The 17,946-nt window shown below is 35.7% G+C and overlaps 1 protein-coding gene and 1 pseudogene across 1 annotated transcript in view; one reads left to right on the top strand and one right to left on the bottom strand.

The window, feature by feature from the left end:
* XPR1 (xenotropic and polytropic retrovirus receptor 1) overlaps positions 1-17,946 on the bottom strand; it is a 274,881-nt gene that overhangs the window by 190,099 nt on the left and 66,836 nt on the right. The gene's annotated exons all lie outside the window — the stretch shown is intronic.
* LOC100617832 (retinitis pigmentosa 9 protein homolog) lies at positions 1,947-16,529 on the top strand (annotated as a pseudogene).

Raw genomic sequence — 17,946 nt, 5'->3', positions numbered from 1 at the left:
ACCTTACTGATGAGGAGTCTGGCATTCTCCCCAAGGGCAAGGAATCCTGTCAAGGATAAGGTTCCTCCTAAGGCCAAGATTTCCCCCAAGTGCTACCGGGGACTTAATTAAGCCTCTGGGTCACCTCCAATGCCTATTCCAATTTGACAATGCAGAAATCTAACACAACCTCTTACACTCTGAGTTCAGGTCCTCATTTAGGGGAAGTCCTTGTTTAGCTAAAATGCTCCACCGGTTGGAGAAAAGGAGGTAGAAAAGATGGTAGTAGAGATTTGAGGGCTGGCTTTGGGGTCCAAGCAGGTAGGAAGAGTGGCTTTTTGGAACTAAGCCTTGTCAATACAATGCCTCTACTAACTCCATCCTCTTTCAGAACAATCTTGAGATTGACAAATTGGCTCAGGGCACTTCTACATTTCTCCACCAAGTGTTCCATTTGGAGGTAAGAGGTAGCAGTCAGCATTTAACAGTGTCAACACCAACTCCAGAGCCCTAGTATAGAAGCAGAGGAAGAGGTCAGCCATAATTCTGAAACTGCGCATTAGTGAGACTTCTATTTCTGAAATGAGTCACTAAGAAATGGAGAGAAGGCCACCAAGATTACTTTGTGGCTCCAGAATTTGAGGCAGATGGTAACATTGCATAATTGCTCCTCTGCTCAGAGCTGGTTCATGTTTCACAGGGTGGCGGCCTCATGTCCTGAAAGCTTGAATCAGAAGACTTCCACTTCAGATGCCATAGTGCTGGGTATGCTAGAAGGAAATCCATGGCTCAATTTGGCACAATTTCCAATCAAAATAAATCTAAGAATACCAATAGCATCTGACAGATAAGTCATTCAGTAAACAATACTAAGCCCTATATGCTGAGCATAAAAATATCAATTTAAGCTTTATCCTCTGTATTAAATATTAGATAAATGAATAGGCTATCGAAATCACATTTTTATGTGACTTTTTCAGCTAGTCAAATCAAGCAACAAGCATTTACTACATGTTATACACTCTATTAAAACTTCTGGGATACAAAGAAAAAGCAAACATAGTTCCTGCTCTTGAGGAGTTTTATATCTAGAAATTTTAACCAAATTTTTTTTAGTAAAAGAAAACCATTCATATATTCATGTATATGTGTGTGTGTGCGTATATAAAAGTTATCAAGCTTCAGGAAAAAATTAGAGAACCAACTAAAATTGTATGCAATGTAAATTTGGAATAGAGCCCACATTTTAATTGTGATGCTGTGGAAGCAAGAGATTCCTTAAAAGAAATAAGAAAAGCTACTGGTGTCATATGCTTAAAAAAAAAACCCATCAAAACATAAATAGAAAAATAAGTGTTTTCTGTCCAGAAAAAAGTTTCCTTTAAAAGATTAAAAGACCTATTCGATCATTATCCTTAGGCATTCAACACATTAGCATAAAGAATGACCACAAATGAGTAGATTCTAACAAACATATAACTGCCACAAAAGCAAACTCATGAAAGGCTAAATGTATAGTATATTTATCTGACAATATTGGAAAAACTACAGTTAACCCACATACTTCCCTTAAAATAGATTAAAATAGTTCTCTAGTGCTATCTATGGTGTTTTTTTAAATTTTCTTAGCAAAAGAGTTTTATTCTTTTTAATATTCCAAGTCACTGAAATGATTACAAGTATTTATTAAGCATCTACTATGTGCCAGGTACTATCCTAAGCACTTAGAAGACAAATACAAGTAAAAATGAAGACAGCCCCTGCCCACAAGGAGCTTCTATACTAATGGGAAGAGATCTCATAAAAAGAAGTTAAAAAGCAGGTAGTACAGGTAGGGAGAAAGAGCGAGAGTGTAGCCACAAAGAGTCATGAACAAAACTCAGAGAAGAAAGGTAGAGTGAACATGATGAACCTGGGTCCTTCCTTGAAATACAGATTCTGGGAGGAAACTAACCAGAGAAGAGGCCATGGAATATGAAGAGTGCTGGACCACAGTGGTGAAAGAAGTCTGCAGCACAGGGGTAAAAGAAGTCAGGAGCACAGGCCACAGAGAAACTTCCCACCAGAAGCACAAAGGATTATAGACTTAAAATTGGAAATGACCTCAGAATCCACTTAATCCAACCCCCTCCCCCTTTTTTTACAGTCGAGGAAACCGTGAGGCACAGGAAAGTTAAGTGACTTGTCCAGGGTTATACACTTAAGTGTCTGAAGCAGGATTTAATCTAAATGTGGGAATCAGGAGGCTCCAAATCCAGACCTCTAATCACATTTGTCCAATAAATTTGCTTTACAATTATTCTATTTAAATTAAGAAATTTTAATGTAAAATATAATATAACAACTTTTCAGTCACTCCCTCAAAGTTGGGATTTTTGTTTATCCCTTACTCTTCATTCATTTTTCTGCTTACAGAATCATACTAAGTTCTATACTCTTATCTTCTAATTTTCCCATTTTCACTACATAAAGTTCTTCATTATATAAAAAGTCTTTTCATATTTCTTTATATACTTCAGCTATAGTTAGCTGGATACCATTCTTTATGTGCCACAATTTAATCATTCTCCTCTAGCTAGAAATTTAGGTTACTTCCAGAGTTATAGATGCTTTGAGTTACAGTTTTAAGTACAACACTGCCACAGTTATTTGAAGACAAGTCTTTTTCTATTTTTTATATACTTTGAAGGTATGCAACGGAGGTTAGATTAAATGTGTCTTTTCTCATATATATACCTGAATATATCAGGCTGATTTTAAGACATCATGAGTTTCATTTAACCAACAAAGGAATAAAAATACCCCAATAAGTAAGTAATTCTTATTCTAATTCATAATCCTGAAACATCTGGAGAAGAAATAACTTGGGAAGCTGAGGAGAAAGTCATAGAGATAACACTCTAGCATTTTACTTCAAAGAAGCTAGGAATTGGGGGGGGGTGCGACACTCTTCCAGTGACTGTGATAGATGCCCCCTTCCCCCATCCTTTAAAAGAGTAAGCTAGTCCAAAGTCCTTATGGTAATTATGGAACCAAAAGGGATTTCTAAACTTAATTTAAAATCTAAGACCTCCCCAGTGTGTGAATTGAATATCTAAGGAACATCCATCCCAGAAAGACTCAACATAGGAATCAGAATCACATATCTGACAGCCTGACATGACTATGTAACAGAACTATGAAAGCCAGATAGCATGACATATGAAAGCCATTAGCCAAGGGGTTGGGGGTAGGGCCGCACAGGTGGAATTTAGGCTTGAAAATCCAGAGCAGTAGCTGCATCACTCTATTTGCTTCCTGTCTCTGGGATTACTCTTTCTCTACTTTATCTCATCTTGCCAACTCTTTGGCAAGCTATGGCATGGAGGAGACCACACTAGGCTAGAATCTGGGGCCTGATCCTACTGAAGTTAGAAGGGATGGAAATCTTTTTTCTCTCTTACTCTCTCTTTACTCATTTTACTTTACTAATAAGTGCTTATAAATGTAATATAAGCCTCCAAGACTAATTTTTATTTATAACTGCAGAGCCACTCCACAGTTCAATGATTCAGTCCAGTATATCTTCACAGCATTAGATTGCCATGAACACTCATGAGTATCTAATAATAATAACAGATCATAGAATGACAGAACACTTTCCCAACAGCTATCCTGGAAAGTAGTCAGAACAAAAATTACTATCACCCCAATTTTATAGATGAAGAAAAAGAGGCTTAGAGAAATCTAGTGACTTACCTGAACCAGAAATCAACCCTGAGTCTCTGGATTACATTCCCCACACTGTACTCAACAACTATAATAGCTACAGGTAATAAACAATTTACATTTGTATGGCACAGACAGCTAGGTGGTACAGTGAGTGGATAGAATGCTGGCCCAGGAGCAGTAGATTTCTTTTCCTAAGTTCAAATCTAGCCTCACACATGTAATAGCTATGTGACCCTGGGCAAGTCACTTAACCCTTTTGGCCTCAGTTCCTTATCTATATCTTATCTGCCAGAGAATGAAATGGCAAACCACTCCAGGATTTTTGCCAAGAAAATCCCAAATGGGGTCACAAAGAGTCAGAAAGGACTGAAAAATAACATTCAAGTGATACTTTAACGTTTGCAAAGCATCTTCTTCACAACAACCCAATGAAGCCAGTTGTACATGGAATCCCTATTTTACAGATGAGGAAGGTGGGACTCATGAAGTGAAACTGACCTTCCTTTAGTAAGTTGGCTGATAAATGTAAAAATTTTAAATTTCGATCCTGTCTCCTCATTCCAACACCTGTTTTCCTCCCTGCTACTACACTAACTTGCAACTTTGCCAGAAGCATTCTGAGACAGTTCTTTCTTCCCATGTTGGGGTGGTTATCTGTTCTTCATTTGAGGACTGAAAGTTCTAATCTCTATTGTCTACCACAAAAATGATGAGAAAATGTGATGATGATGATGATGATGATGATGGCCATGAAATACTTTACATTCACACCAAGAAGCCAAAAAATAATTCTTCTTTTATGTACACAGTTGGCAAATGCTTGATAATCTCACTGCATAAATCAGTTTCTTCTAACCTTATAGGGCAGAGAGGTGGCACAACGGATTGAAAACCAGTCCTGGAGTCATGAAAAAACCAAGTTCAAATCTGGCTTCAGACATAAGATGTGTGATCCGAGGAAAGTCACTTAACCCTGTTTGCCTCAGTGTCCTCATTTATAAAATGATTTGGAAAAGAAAATGGCAAACTATTCCAGTATCATCGCCAAGAAAACAAATGGAGTCACAAAGAGTCTGAAACAACTGAACAACAAAAACTTTATTAGGACATGTTCACTTCCAAGAGTATCAGGTTGGGGATATTATGCCTCTCCTATATTTACCTTTTTGAGAAACAAGCTGCAGTCACCAAGAAAAAAAGCAGAAAATTTGAAATATTGAATTTTAATGCACTATATTTTTGAGGATTCCCATCTATATAGTTTCTTTTTATGTATAACCAGCAAATTTAATATCCTTTTAAAAAATATTCTTGGTATTAAGATTCTTCCCAATTTTACAGCATAGCTATACTTTTTATATGATGAACATACTTTTCTTTTAAATATTGTTTTATTTTATATAACTAAAAATTAATTTCATTTTGCTTATTATTTATATTTTGTTACTGTATAATATTAATATAATAACAATTTTAAAATTATATATGATAATATAAAATTGTAAATAAAAGGCTAATAAGACCTTTGTACTATTACTCATATTCTTCATTGTAACCCAAGATTTTAACTAGAATTTCCCAAAGACTAGGTACTAGGTTCCAAGTTAACATTTTAGAATATATTTTCATGTCATGAATGAATCTTCTATGTATCTCAATGAAAATCTACTCAATAAGTTTTCAAAGAATGTCCTAAAGATAGATTTAACTTTAATTTCCACTGAAGGAAAACAAAGTGCTGCTATCAAATGACCAGGGTCATACATTACTTAACTACATTCAAATCACCAAAGAGACAAGAATTTCTTTATAACTAGTTCACTTTAATTAAAACACACTACATGGTTAGTTTGTATTTATGTCTGGCCCTATGACACTTTATAATCAGTGCACTTATAAACCTATTCATCATAAGTCCAAGTTCCACCTGAAATACATGTCAGCTATAGGTCCCTGGGCCAGACACCTGACCTCTTAGTAATCTATAAATTGTTTTGCAAACTTTAAAGCATTATAAAACATTATTATTATTATCATTTTTGTTTACCTATATTATCAAGCTATCAACTTTTACCACATATTGCTTTTATAGTGATAGTTTCTAGCAGTCTATTCTCCCCAACATTAATTTAATGCTGAATATGCTAGCAACAGCAATAAGAGAAAGAAATTAAAGGAATAATAACAGATAATGAAGAGAAAAAACTATCCCTGTTTGCTGATGGTTTACTTGGAAAATCCCAGGGCATTAGCAAAGAGAGTAATTGAGACAATAAATTCAGCACAGTGGCAAAATAGATTCTCAAATATTAACAGAATTTCTATATAATAATAACAAAAGAAGCAATAATAGAAAGGGAAATCTCATTTTAAATAACTACAAAATGCATAAAATATCTGGAGCTCAACCTCTTAAAAGTACACAAAAGACTTGTCCTTAAATGTACACAAAAATTTTGGTTACAAAGTGTTCCTTAAAGAAATAAAGAACAAGGGCAGCTAGGTGGCTCAGTGGATAGAGCTCAGCCCAGAGATGAGAAGGCCTGTGTTCAAATAGGATAACAGATACTTCGTAGCTATGTATCACTTAAACCCAATTGCCTAGCCTTTACTGATCAACTGCCTTGGAACCAATGTTTAGTATAAATTATGAGACAGAAGATCAGAGTTTAAAAAAATAATGAACAACTTAAATAGCTGAATACTAGGCTGTGTCAATATAATAAAAATGACATTAGTAGCAAAATTAATTGCCAATTTTTATGCTATACCAATCAAATCACCATGCGTGATACTTTGTAGAATTTGATAAAATAATAACAAAGATGTGACAAATACAAAAAAGTATGGAAAAGTAAGCAGAGCCAAAACATAAAGTAAAATAACTACAACAATGTAAATGGAAAGAAAACTGCATATCAAAATAAATTAAAAAAAAACACTAACCGTAACAAAATTACAAAGGGCTAAAATTAAGAGATATTTGAGGAGACACTCCTAACCTAATCCTTCATGGAGGTGGAAAATGTATAGATGTTACACAATGCAGATATTTTTGGCCTTTTCAATGTTTCCAGCAGTTGTGCTGATTTTTTTTCCTCACTAAAAAATATAATTTGTCATATTGAATGGGTTGGGAGGGAGGTGTAATGCTTAGAATAGCTAAAGTGACATAAGAAATAGAAAACATCATTAAAAACTATTTTTTTTAAGTAGGAGGAGACAAGATGCCTAATATCTGAATGAGAGTAAAACTTCATCAGGTGCATTCTTCAAAAAAAAAATCATTATACTTTTAAGTATACCACAGAAATAAGAATAAGAAACCACAGAAATAACTATTTGCATAAGCAAATAATGTAAGCCATACAGTGAAAGCAGCCCTTGCTTTAGGGAAGACCACAACAAATGGGAACTTAAGGAAGAAAGCCCTTGATACAAAAGAAATTATTTACATTATGTACAAAGCAGCATGTTAGAGTGGAATGTGTTAAGCTTAGAATCAAAAAGATGTGAGTTCAAACCTCAACTCTCAAAATGATTAGTTGTATAATTAGCCAAATCGTGGAAATGTATGTGATTCAAAAAACTCCATGGAACTTTTGGGTTAAGTTGTCTAATTAGAGGAAATTTCCAGTCCTTCCTGTATTCACTTGTACAGACACTGATGGCAAGTTTTTATTTCTCTGAAAAATATTGAAGGACACATGAATAGACCAATGCATTGTTACAAGTCATTAAAGTCTTTTTATGAGGTGGCTTTCACATTGAACATGGCATGGAATTAGGTCCTGAGGCAGGAAAGAAATAATGGAGCAATGAAGTAGATTGGCCAGAAAGAAAGTCTAAGCTCTCTATCATTAGCTAATTGCAAATATCTTTACAAAAAAAGGTCTTGGGGTATCTTGAAGTCTACTCTTTTACTTCATTACCTAGTTGCAGTTGCAGTTCCTTAACTAATTACCTGGACTTGCTATTTTCACTAATAGAACCTTTGTAAAGAAAAATTACTTTTACAAAAATGTATTCTTCAGGACATTTATTTAATTAGTTATGTATTGAAAAATATACAGTAAGAAACCTGAATTTCTTGAATAATCCTTCAGTAATTCTTTTAAAATAAAAGTTCAGGAGGGCAATTTGGAACTATGCCCAAAAGCCAATAAAAGACTGTCTGCCCTTTGATCCAGCCATAGCACTGCTGGGTTTGTACCCCAAAGAGATAATAAGGAAAAAACTTGTACAAGAATATTCATAGCTGCACTCTTTGTGGTGGCCAAAAATTGGAAAACGAGGGGATGCCCTTCAATTGGGGAATGGCTGAACAAATTGTGGTATATGTTGGTGATGGAATACTATTGTGCTCAAAGGAATACTAAAGTGGAGGAATTCCATGGAGACTGGAACAACCTCCAGGAAGTGATAGCGTTCTTTGTCCTAAATCCCTTAAAATTGTCCGGAATCACTGTATCACTGTTAGTAGTAGCAAAGTCAATTGCATTTGATCATCCCACAATGTTTCAGTTACTGTGTATAATGATTTCCTGGTTCTATTTATTTCACTCCATATCAGTTCAAGGAGATCCTTCCAGTTCTTATAGAAATCGATCAATTCCTCATTCCTTAGAGCACAGTAGTATTCCATCACCATCATATACCACAATTTGTTCAACCATTCCCTAATCAAGGAACATCCCCTCATTTTCCAATTTTTTGCCACCACAAAAGCACAGTTATAAAGATTTTTGTACAAATACTAGCTTTCCCATTTTAAAAAATCTCTTTGGGATACAAACCTAGTAGTGATATTGCTGAATCAAAGAACATGCAGTCTTTTAAAGCCCTTTGGGCTTAATTCCAAATTGCCTTCCAGAATGATTGGATCAATTCACAATTTCACCAGTAATGCATTAGTGTCTCAATTCTGTCACATCCCCTCCAACATTTATTATTTTCCTTTACTGTCATATTGGCCAATCTGCTAGGTGTAAGTAAGGTGGTACCTCAGAGTTGTTTTGATTTGCATTTCTCTAATCAGGAGGTATTTAGAACATTTTTTTCATATGATTTTTGATGGTTTTTATTTCTTCATCTGAAAACTGCCTATTCATATCCCTTGACCATTTGGGAAATGATTTGATTTCTTATAAATTTGACTTCATTCCTTGTATATTTGAGAAAGGAGACCTTTGTCAAAGAATTTTGTTATAAATATTTTCCTCTAATTTGTTGCTTCCCTTCTAATTTTGGTTGCACTGGTTTTGTTTGTACACGATGTACTTTAAAAGGCATTAATAAATGCAACTTTTAAAAATGATCAAGTATAGTCAGAAACATAAAGTTGTAACACATTAGTGGGGTCATAAGGAAGATCAACAGGCAAGATACTAAGCTTCCTGAAGGTAGGTATTACATTTGCCCTCCTATGCATCCCCTATAAATAGCCCAGTCCCTAGAAGTTAGGAAGCACTCAATAAATGCTTGTGGACTGTGTAAAACAACTATAGTCATACATTTCTACATTAGATTTGTATGTAATTTTTTTGATGAAAGGAAAACTTCACCTGACGAAATGAGTTAGCTACTTAAATATGAACTGCTTCTTTCTCTTTTAAGGCAAGAAACAAAATTAGCACAAACTAGGAGGTAAATTAATAGATTTAGATATATTTATCTATCACAGATTCATATCTTTATAATATACTGAAAAGTACTTATTTTTTTCTGATTCATAAATAAATAAAATCCAAGAAACGAGATTTTTAAGACATTTTTCTATAAATGACAAAGTAGCATTTATCAAGTGTTTTAGAGTTCACAATGTTATGTAAAACAAACTCCCATTTTATTTTCAGAACAGCCCTATGTATACTAGGGGTATCATTAGTTCCCAATTTATAAACAAACTGAGGCTCAGAAAGATCAAGTTATTTGCCTACAGTCATAGAGCTAACTAATCAATATTGGAGACAAAAATCAAGCAATGACAATAACTCATTTAAATACAACACAATAAAGGGAGCAAAGTAAAAGGAACGTTGCTTAGAATCCCACTATTATATAAGAGCTTTAAAAAACACATGCACATTATAAGCAGAACTAAGAGAACATTGTACAAAATAATAGCAGTATTGTTGATGATCAGCTATAAAAACTCAATTACTCTTAGCAATGATTTGGGGCAATTCTAAAGGACTTATGACAGGGAATACTATCCACCACCAGAGAAATAACTGTTGAGTCAGATAGTACTATCTTTCATATCAGTGTATTTACAATTTTATTTGGGGGCTATGATTTTGTGTAAGTGTATTCTTACAACATTAACCAATATGGAAGTATGTTTTGCATGATAATATATGTATGACCCAGATCAAATTGCTTACCATCTCTGAGTAAAGGGAGGGAAGGAGCCAGTTTGGATCTCATAATTTTGGAAAATTATGTTGAAAATTATTATTACATTAATCAGGAAAATAAAATATATTTAAATTAAAAATGAAAAACATTTTAATAGCATAATAGAGAACCTTTAAGTACAATTTGAAATGAAGAGAATGCTTTTTTAAAATTTTTTATTAAATAAGTCTGACTACTGTGAATTTAATAGTCAACTTCACAGAAAATTCCAAGAGATATCCCTTAAACTCATCAACACATCTTAATTAAGAAAGAATTTCTAACACAATTCTTTCAAAAATGCAATGTCAGTTTAAGAAGGCATAATGCATACATTAGGAAATATAGTTATGTTGCTAGGTATTAATTGCCAGAAATATGTCTTTACAGGTACCATTTAAAATATGAAAAGTAGCATTATTTATGCCATTGTTACTATATTTGTAGGACTAAATAATGTAAATTATGTAATTTTTATTCTATAAACTGCAAAAGCAATATACTGATTCTAGGGAAAAAAAGTTAATGTCAAATGTATTAGAACAATAGTTTTATAGCCTATGATTATAATGTTAGACAAACAATTGGTGACAAGTGCTTTAACACAAAACCACAGGTAAAAAAAGGCAGCAAATCAGCACATGATACCACTTATATGCACGTGTTATAATCATGTTGCATATATGCACATCCTGCTGACCAACAAGGTGACCCTCAGAGTTAAGAAGTTCAAGTCTTACCTCTAATTCACATTGCCTTTGTGATCTAAGCAAACAATGACCTCTCTGTGCACACTTCCTAAAACTAAGCCACAGTGGTTTTCAAAGGTTGTCCCTTTATCAGGAGTTCCCAACATCAGAGGTTCAAATACAGACCCAAATATCCATTTATATACAAATCCTCTAAGCCAGTTGTATACTCTCCATAAATTCCCACTTTTTCATCTATAAAATGGGAATAATTCTATGCATACACAAAATTCACAAGATAAAACTGCTGTTCTGGTGTGAGCTGAATTGGATTCCAAGACTCATGCCAAACCCAAGCCACTTTGACTCTATAACTAATTTTGATAAGGGGGAAGGAGGTAAGGGAAAGAGAAAAGAGAAAATCTCTAAGCTTCAAAAGTAGAAAATCCAGCAAATGATGATATCAAAGAAAGGAAGTTCACTAAGAAAGGAGAGAAAATTTGGGGGCAATAAATCATAAACAGTGTAGACATGTGGACTTTAAAATTGGCAATAGGTTATTCAAGTAGACTGTCTTAGAAGCATTTTTACATATTTATGCTTAGAAAAGAGACATGTAGCTAAAGATGAAGAAATTAATTGGCCAAGAAAGAAAGTACAGGGTTACTCAAAAGTCTTAGTGCAGTTTTAAAGCTTAGACAAGCTTATTTAGACTTTTGAGACATTTTGTATAATGAGAAGCAGACAAAAGATAAAACTTTTGAGTAATATTCACATTGAAAAGTCAGGAAGACGAGGAATTAATAAAATAAATCTATCAATATTTTGCTATTTGCTACTAGAAAAGATGTGTCAATTTAACTCCCCTATGGCTCCATTCTTCTCCCCTGTGAAAAAGCAAAATATTCCTGCCTGGCCACCATTTCTTTAAACATATTGTTTCACTCAATGTAAACTCCTTGAGGGTGATCCATGATTTACATAAACAGAAACATATTAGTATAAAAAAGACAAGCTTTTGGGGACAGCTGGGTGGCTCAGTGGATTGAGAGCCAGGCCTAGAGATGGGAGGTCCTAGGTTCAAATCTGGCCTCAGACACCTCCCAGCTGTGTGACCCTGGGCAAGTCACTTGACCCCCATTGCCTAGCCCTTACCACTCTTCTGCCTTGGAGCCAATACACAGTATTGACTCCAAGAAGGAAGGTAAGGGTTTAAAAAAAAAAAAGACAAGCTTTTGCAATAGATGATAGAGAGACTAACACTGGCATAGGAAGAAAAGTTAAAAGATCTGTGAAATCTTGGTTTCTAATTTTTTTCTTTCATAAAAGAAAACTGTGAGAATAATTTGTTTTAAAGTACTGTATAAAGTTTCTTTAAATGCTTATATTGCCATGGAATATTCACATCACATATTATTTTTCTCAAAATTTTGGGGTAGATGGAAACTGAAGCACAGAGTGTTGTAACTTATCTATAGTCATTATCACTAATTAAAGCTGGATCTGAAATTAGTGTTTTTCCCACTAAACAATACTGCCTCCTACTGTATGCCTCAAGATGTGAAATGGGTTGCAAATTTTATTGTACTAACTTGAAAAATGTTTCAATGATTCCCTTTCATTTGTTTGTTTTATACTTAAGAAACTTTATTTCTGGCAACTTCAATTCGATGGAGGGTGGGAACAACAGAACATACCACAGGGAATCCACCTACAATGATGAATTCTTCCTTTTCTTCTTTTAAGATTTCTGGGATGAAGAATAGTTTGCCACCTAGGACACTGAGTGCCTATATGTAGTTCCTAATGGAAAACTGACCACCTCTGACCCTAAAAAGATGCAATCTGTGAGATTAGGAAGAAGGAAATTGCATTTAATTACTGTGTAATTAGAATTTTGTTGCCCAGAACTCTCTTTCCCAGCATCCCACTTCCCTTCTCAAGTTACTTGCTAAAGTTGGGAGGATATATTTTGAGTGTAGCTCTACCCTCACTCTCTTCTTTTTCGTTGAACCAGGTTTGAGGAAATTGGGTTAGTGCCAAGCAGGAGAATTTCACTTACATGGCTTTTACTCAGGCTTTTATTTTTGTTTTTTATTTCTTCTACTTCAAGTGATTATTAATAAATCTTATAAATATAATACTTGGAGTTACTGGATATTAATTTTAATCTTACGAAACTAAAAATGCAGAGTAATTACATTAAAGATTCCTATTACTCTAAAAAAGTTCTGTAGTTCCAAGATAAATTTCTATTATACCCTATAAAGGACCCCTTCATCATTACCTAAGAAGAATGAGAATAGTTTACATTACGTACATAATAAATGTTAATGTATGATACACAAGAATGCCCAGCAGAACACCTTATAAACAACAGGACCTTCAAAAGTAGTTTTATTTTAACAGGTGTATTTTCTACTATAGTATAGTTTTACCATCCTAAATTTTTTGCATTTTGGAGCTAGCTTTGCAATGATTACACTGAGGCTCCCAAATGAGGCCCACAATAATGCAAAAGTTTGATGTTAAATATCTGTGCAGGAATCATAAACACAAAAGTATGGTGTACAATTAACTCTAAAGACAGCCCACAAACAGTACATGGACAGGAAATTTGGCCCAGAATTAAATAAAATAAAGATATCCAGTTGGTGTGCCTTTGAGAACCTCATAGTGCTTTTAATGATTTCAAACTTATTCAAGAAAACAAAAGCCAAGTCTTTTTTTAAACAATAATGTAATCTCCATGTCAGATACCTGCTCTCCATCTTCCACCTCAAACTCAGTCCTGTGAGCCTGGTCTCTGAATGATAAACTATCATATCACTTTTTTGTTTCTCTTCAGGTCAAGCCACCAGGCTATGCCAGTCGACTACCAGACACTGTGCTAAGTATGGGGGGATACAAAGAAAGGTAAAAATAAGTCAATCTATCAGTCCTGGCTATCAAGGAGTCCAGAGCTTGAGGGAGACAAAACCTACAAACAACTATGAGCAAACAAACTCCATATAGGATAAAATAAAGAATACTCCATTAAGCAAGGGCACTAGAATGCAGAGATACTGAGACTTTGACACTTGAAGGAAACCAGGAAAGCTATGAGGTAGAAATGATAAGGGAGAGAATGCCAGACAAGGCAGACAGCTAGTGAAAATGTTCATTGTTGTAAGATTGTGTATGAGGAACAACACTGAGATCAGCCTGGAAAGTAGGAACAAGTGATAAAAGGCTCTAAAAGCAAAACAAAGGATTTTATCCTTGATCCTGAAGACAAGAGAGTCACTAGAATTTGTTTAATAAGGGAGTGGCATGGTAAGATATGAATTTCAGAAAGATCCATTTGACAGTTGAGTGCAGGATGGAGTAGACTAGAAAGAAATGTGAAGCTGGGAGACCAATGAGCAGTCTACTACAATGTTACCTAAGCATGAGGTGATGAGAATCTGAACTAGGCAGTGTCAGGAGATTGAACAGAACACAAACAAAAGCTGTTAGAAATGCAGAAACAAGGGGGCAGCTGGGTAGTTCAGTGGATTAAGAACCAGGCCTAGAGACGGGAGGTCCTAGGTTCAAATCTGGCCTCAGACACTTCCCAGCTGTGTGACCTTGGGCAAGTCACTTGACCCCCATTGCCTAGCCCTTACCACTCTTCTGCCTTGGAGCCAATACACAGTATTGACTCCAAGACGAAAGGTAAAGGTTTAAAAAAAAAAGAAATGCAGAAACAAAACTTGATAACTGCTTGTATACTGGGGTAAGAGGGGTATACTGGGGGTAAGAGACTAAAGTGAATAGATTTCAAGTCTAGGTGCCTAGGAGAATGATGATACCCTCCATAGTAATAAGGGAGTGAGGAAAAGGAGAAAGTTTGGGAGAGGGGGAGAGATAGTAAGTTCAGTTTTAATTATGTTGAGTTAAGATGTTGATGGGATATCCAGTTCAAGATGTCTAAAAGATAACTGAAGAAACATGACTGGAAATTAGCAGAAGGGTAGAGCTGGACATGTTGATCTGACAATTATCTGCATCAAGATAATAAATGAAAAGCTGATTAGATCACCAAAAGAAATAGTACACAGAGAAGTATAAAAGAGAACCCAGGACAGAGTCTTGGCAGACTCCTATGTTTATAGGACATTTCCTAGATGAAAATCCAGCAGATGATAGGAAAAAAATTCCTTCCACAACCCCCTCAAAGGTATTTTAGTATCCTCCTGAGATTACTAATATGAGATTACAAATATACCCTGTATGTTAACCTGTTTGTATACTGTTTTCTCCCAATTAGAAAGTGACTACTTGAAGTGACAAACTGTTTTTGCTTTTCTTGTATCCCCAGCACTTAGCACAAGGCCTCAAGTATAGTGCCCATTTAATAAATGCTTGTTGACTTGACTTTGCTTAACTCCTCACCTCCTTGCTTTTCATCTCTAGCTCTGAGAATAGTAAATTAAGCAATAATAAAACACTTTATGCTCATAAAAGATATGTCAATCACTTGTCTTACCATTCTGTTCACATTCTCTGACTTCCACTTCTAAAAAGCTCTTTCCTGGTCACTAATTTAGCTCTATGTGCTATCTTCCCCTATTAGAATGTAAGATCCTGGCAGCGGCAGCGAGAAGCCAAGGGCCTGGGCCCGGCCGTGCCTCGCCCCACCCCCACCCACCCCCCACCCCTGCCAGGCCGCATGGACTCCAATGCAGCTGCAGGTGTGGAGCACCCCAGAAGGCCGCTGAGCTAGAGCAGTAGGAGGGCCAGGAGCAGAAGCAGTGGTGGCAGAACATGCAACAGCAGCAGCAGCTGCCGCACATCGAGTCCTTTTATGAAAAACCTCCTCCTGGACTTATTAAGGAAGATGAGACTAAGCCAGAAGACTGTATCCCAGATGTACCAGGCAATGAACATGCCAGGGAACTTCTGGCTCATGCTCCAACTAAAGGACTCTGGATGCCCCTGGGTAAAGAAGTCAAGGTTATACAATGCTGGTGCTGTAAACAGTATGGATACAGAACAGGTGACAAAGAATGCCCATTCTTTATCAAAGGCAATCAGAAATTAGAACAATTCAGAGTAGCACACAAAGATCCCATGTATGACATCATAAGAGAGAATAAGCGGCATGAAAAAGATGTGAGGATACAGCAGTTAAAGAAGCTTCTAGAAGATTCTACCTCAGATGAAGATGGCACTAGTTCCAGCTCCTCAGAATGTAGGGAGAAGCATAAGAGAAAGAAGAAAGAGAAGCATAAGAAAAGGAAAAAGGAGAAGAAAAAGAGAAAGAAAAAGAAAAAAAGCACAAATCTAAATCAAATGAGAGTTCAGGCTCTGACTAAAAAGTCATTTCCTTTGAATCCAACTTGTCACTCCAGAATCATAGCTGAATGTCAGAGGTAAAGAAGAAGTAGCCACAAAAGGGCCTCAGTTGACAGAGAAAAAGGAACCAAAAAACTTGCATAGTTAGCATCCCCCCATGGTATTTTGCCCTCAATGCCAACAGTGATGAATTCACCATGGTGTTGAGTTTCTTCTATGCCACACTGCTGGATTCTCATCCTCCTCCTCCCTGTGTACTGTAGTTTGTGATTAGTTTTGAAAAAAAAATCAAGCCTAAGATACAAAAATGTTCTGGATGTTTCCAAGAGAGATTCCCCTAGAAGATCAGAGGGTTAACGGGGTAGTAGGATGACTTGAAAAGTTGAGATCTTCAGCAGTTACAAGTGTGTTCTATTGGATGATTAATAATAAAACTCCATTATTTCTGACTTAAAAAAAAAAAAGAATGTAAGGTCCTCAGGGGCAAGGAATGTCTTGCTTAATTGTTTTTGTATCCCCAGGACCCATCACAGTGCCTGGAATATAGTAAAGGCTCATACTGTTTGGATCCAAGTCATGTAATATTGGATCTGTAAAGAGTGAATCAAACTCTCTTTGTCTATCAATCAGCAACTTTTAAGTTAATCAATAAAAAACTTAAGTACCCCTACTTAGTACTTTACCAATCACTAAGTATCAGGGTCTACAAGTCACTTGCTAGAGTAGGTGACAACTCCAGAGGCCACTGCCCACCCCTTGGGCAGTGCTAAGCAAACTGAAAGGTTGGTTCCCATAAAGTGGGGGTGTGACAGGAAGTGACAGAGAAAAACTGCTTTAAAAGACCAGTTCAAAGATTCAGTGAGGCTCTCTACATTGGTGAGTGGGCCTGGAGGAGGAGACTCTTTCCCTGGATCCTGCATCATTTTGGGGTAGTGAGTGGAGTGATTCCTTCTTTGGTTCTTCAGTGAGGAGAACCTCTCTGCTCGTTGGTGCTTCAATGGCACACCCCTTTCAGTGCAAGCTCTGGTGAGATTCTTGGTGGTCTTAGCCTCATGTGCACAGAAGGTTCTTGGTAGATTCTTCAGCCATTCTGGTTCTTTGGATTTCAGCTTCCTAACTAGGACTTTGGATGCTGGTGAGATTCACTTTCAGATTCACATTTGCAGTCTGGAGATATTAGGATTAAATTTAGAGTATTTGTAGGTAGGCAGTACTTTCTGTCTCTTTATCTACATTTTTCCACTTTCACTCTTTCCACCTCTTTGTAAATAAAGCTGCTAAAAGTCATTTTGACTTAAGCTTAATATTTAAATCGGTGACCACAATATTATTTTAGAATTCCCATATTTAGCATAAAACCTAAATTTAAATTCTTATGGATTAAAGGTGAAAATCACCCATGGGGCAATTCAGAAGTACATAGTGGACAAGCTCAGGCCAACCAAGAATCATGTATTAGTAGAAGAAGTAAGGGATATCATCAGAGAGATATAGAACTAAAAAATAATGCCACTTGCTATGTGGGGGGAAAAAATCAAGAAAAGCTGATGGAGAGTTTATGTCAAACTAAAAGAAGACGATAGAATATTAATTAGAGAATTAGAGCAATTCTATTACTATCTTGCTTTTTTTGAATACATATTTCTTTAAAAGAATTACATAAACGAAATATAGCTTCCTATACAATCATCTCTTCTTTGTATGTGAAATGTTAGTTAAATAGTTTGATCTTTGTTAAGTTCATGATTAAAAATAATATTTTTTAAACCCTTACCTTTTGTCTTAAGAGTCAATACTGTGTATTGGTTCTAAGGCAGAAGAGTGGTAAGAGCTAGGCAATGGGAGTCAA

The sequence above is a fragment of the Monodelphis domestica genome, chromosome 2 (genome assembly GCF_027887165.1).
Source record: "Monodelphis domestica isolate mMonDom1 chromosome 2, mMonDom1.pri, whole genome shotgun sequence".
NCBI lineage: Eukaryota > Metazoa > Chordata > Mammalia > Didelphimorphia > Didelphidae > Monodelphis > Monodelphis domestica.
Note: the sequence above shows the minus strand (reverse complement) of the source record. Positions and strands in the feature narration are given on the sequence as shown.